At 48.4% G+C, this 3,651-nt stretch overlaps 1 non-coding gene across 1 annotated transcript; it reads right to left on the bottom strand.

Moving 5' to 3' along the window:
* Nucleotides 1-447: 447 nt before the first annotated feature.
* LOC136327899 (U6 spliceosomal RNA) lies at nt 448-554 on the bottom strand. Its single transcript, XR_010729957.1, has one exon. It is a non-coding gene; the product is annotated as a U6 spliceosomal RNA (small nuclear RNA).
* Nucleotides 555-3,651: the final 3,097 nt, after the last annotated feature.

The raw sequence follows: 3,651 nt of genomic DNA, 5'->3' as shown, positions 1-3,651 counted from the left end.
TGCCCCCTGCCTCAGACATCAAGGGTCATGTTTGTGTGACATCATTCTGAGCCTCCTAGTTTGTTTCACTGGTCTGTGCTTTTTTTTTTTTTTAATCCTTGTGCTAGTATCACACTGGCTTAATTCCTGAATAACAACTTTTACCATATCTCCCTATGTATAAGACGCACCTTAATTTTGGGGCCTGAAATTTGAAAAACAAAAGTATTATATAAAGTTATTGAACTCAAGTTTTATTCACTATAAAATTTATACAACTCCTCATCACTGTCAAGACTCCCATCCATTAGCTTGTCCACATCTGTGTCTGATGACAAATCACTGTCTTCAACAATGAATGCAAAACACAGGTGCAAAAAAGTGGGAAGTGAAAGTAAAAAAATCTACAACCACTGTATAAGATGCAGCCAATTTTTATTTTTATTTATTTTTTATTTATTTATTTTTTTTAATATGAAACGCTTCACGAATTTGCGTGTCATCCTTGCACCGGGGCCATGCTAATCTTCTCTGTATCGTTCCAATTTTAGTATATGTGCTGCCGAAGCAAGCACGCATCCAATTTTTAGACTCCAAATTTTTTGTAAAAGGGTGTGTCTTGTACATGGGGAAATACGGTATAATACCATGAATCTTGGTGTCTGGTAGAATAAGTCCTTCCATGACCCTCAGGGTCATGAATTCTCCCTTTCCATGAATTTTAGAATCAGCTTCTCAACTTCTACACACATGCAAATGCTGGACATTTGATTGGAATCACACTGCATTTACAGATACAGTTTTAGAGAATTGACATCTTTATGATCTTGAACATTTCAATCCATAAACAAGGTCTACCCCTCCACCTACTTAGTCAGGTCTCCCTTACACGTCTTCGTTTTTGAGCAGGCTTTGTGGTGAGGGAATTGTAGAGCTGTCTGGGACCGCCCTGTCTCCCTGGGGCTGAGTACTGGCCTAGACACCCCGCTCTTGTCAGGGGCCCCTGTCCAGCTTCCTTCTTCCCTTTGTGTCCTGATCTGGGTTTGAACCTTGATTAAACAGCTGGAGAAGGGGGAAGGATTCCTCTCTTAACCGGGCCTCAGTTTCCACATCTATAAGATAAGGATCGTCATGCTCATGTGGCAGGTGTGGGAAGGTTAAACCAGAAGATACACCTGAAGAATTTGGTTTGAGTCTGGGACAGAAGGAGCCTCAGTTAATGTCAGATAAAGTAAAACAAACCAGAACCAAGGAAACAAACCACCTGCAGGATGAATGCTGTTTAAGAGGAGCCAGGGCCCTGGCCGGTGACTCAGTGGATAGAGCATCGGTCTGGTGTATGAACCTCCTGGGTTCATTTCCCAGTCAGAGCACACAGGAGAAGTGACCATTTGCTTCTCTCCCCCCACTCCCTCTACTTTCCCTCCTCCCCTCCCACAGCCAGTGGGCTCAATTAATTTGAACATCAGCCCGGGTGCTGAGGATAGCTCTGTCAGAGCATGAGAGCCTCAGGTGCTAAAAATAGCTTGGTACTGGAGCATCAGCCTCAGATGGTTGCCGGGTAGATTTCGGTCTGGGCACATGCGGGAATCTGCCTCACTATTTCCCCTCCTCTCACCAAAAAAAGAGAGAGGAACCAGTCTACCCTGAGGACAAGCCCCATAGAGGTGGCCTGGGGTCCCTTCCTGGAGGAGGTGGTCCTAGAAGCACAGATAGATTTGCTCATGGGACCAAGGGGAGAGCAGTCCTTGCCCAAGGTTTCACAGCTGGCACCCCAGCTCCTAAGAAAGCCTGTTGGAGGATGGTCTCCAGCCCACCTGCTGGTGAGTAGAGGCAAGCAGAGGCAGGCTGGTGGGGGTGTAGTAAATCTGTGTGCAGAGGCAGTTGGCCTGGTGCTGGGCCTTCTGACCCTGACCATGCATGTGTGTGCCAGTCCAGCTCCTGACCAGCCCTTTGTCCTCCAGCAAAGGCAAGTTGGGGCACAATCAGGGTTGTACTGGCTGCAGGGACTGCAGTCACAGGCTGTTCTGGACACTGACTAACAGGACCGAGGTGGCAGCTAAACCCCAGGGGAGAACCCAGGAGGGCCTGGCCTCACGGCATGCCCCAGCACACCAGGGAATTTTACAGGTAACACCCTGAAATCATGGTCATAATTATGCTGCTGAAACAGCAGGGCATATCAAAGCAGGAAAAGCACAGCCAGGATTACGTGGGAGTCCACTGAGATGTCCTTGGTGTGGGAGATTACTTGTCTTGCTCCCTGTCAGTGTGACTGAGAGCAAACCCAGTGGGTCCTTGGCCTCCCAGGCCACACACCAGACCTGGGAGGGACAGGCGGGCCCTCCCAGTGGCCACAGCACCCTGGACAGAGTCTCACTGCCCTGCACCCCGCACCCTGCACTCCTCATCCCGCACCTTGCACTCTGCACTCTGCACTCCGCACTCCGAGGAGCAGGTCCTTTGCAGTCTCTGTCCTGGGGGCCTCCTACCTGTGCCCGACCCTGAGAGCTCCCTCCCTGGTGGCTTCCTGCACAGAACATGCTAGTACTTCCCATGGCTCGATGGGTCCCAGTGTTCCCTGGCACTTGTTCCAGGGAATCTTTTCTCCAGAATTAAAGTTTCTGTGTAGACACAGCCTAGCGGTTCTCTGGTATAACTTCTTCGGTCTCCTGATGAAGAAATTCAGACTCAGGAGCTGTGTGACTCACCTGAGGTGGAGTGCCAGCTTGCATCACAGTTGGTGAAGAACCTTCTGTTCTGAAGGAACACAGGCAAGTCACAGGAACAGTGGCTTCCCAAATAGGCAGAGGGGAAGGAGGCCATCTAATATACTTATGCATACCCTAAGCTGACCCAGTGCGAGAAGCACAACGCAGAAACACTAACTAGTTTAGAGAACACCCTGCCAGTGTGATAGCTGGCCTCGAGAGTCCTCCACATGACATGAACGTAGTTCATGGGCACTTCCTGTGCCAGGCAACCTTCTGAGCGTTGGGACACAGCCCAGAGCCAGCCAGGCAGATGGCTGTCCTGCAAGTCCTGCATTGTCTCAGAGGCAGGTGGGGACAAATATACAACATGTAGGCATGCGTTAGACAATGACAGAGGGGACAGGGGCCAAGGAGGAAAACAGCAAAAAGAGGAGGTACAGGCGTGGGGAGTGGATGCTTTAAATGTCCTGCAGAGGGACAAGGTATGGGATTTATGCACGCTTGGAAACAGACACCAGTGTTTTGTCTTTTTTTTTCTTGTAAAACCTGGATGTGGGCTGTTTCTCACAGGTGAGGCATCAGCCTCCAGCTGAGTGTGTCTGTGGGTGGGGTGTGGGGATGGGGAGCAGGCAGGGCCTACCCATGGCCCTGAACTCTGTGTGGCAGGGTCCATGTGCCTGTCAAACCATTCTCATCTACAAATAATGACTTTTATTTTTTCCCTATTGAGTATGATGTTAACTGTGAGTTTGTTGTAAATGGTCTTTGTTATGTTGAGGTATGTCCTGTCTATTATCACTTTGCTGGGGAATTTTTCTCATAAATGGTGGATTTGGTCAAAAGTTTTTTCTGTATCTGTTGATATGATCATAAGATTTTTATCCATCATTTTGTTTATGTAGTGTATCACAGTAATTGACTTGCTTATATTGTACCAACCTTGCATCCTGGGAATAAA

Source organism: Saccopteryx bilineata, chromosome 2, assembly GCF_036850765.1.
Source record: "Saccopteryx bilineata isolate mSacBil1 chromosome 2, mSacBil1_pri_phased_curated, whole genome shotgun sequence".
NCBI lineage: Eukaryota > Metazoa > Chordata > Mammalia > Chiroptera > Emballonuridae > Saccopteryx > Saccopteryx bilineata.
This window is presented reverse-complemented; position numbering and strand designations above follow the sequence as displayed.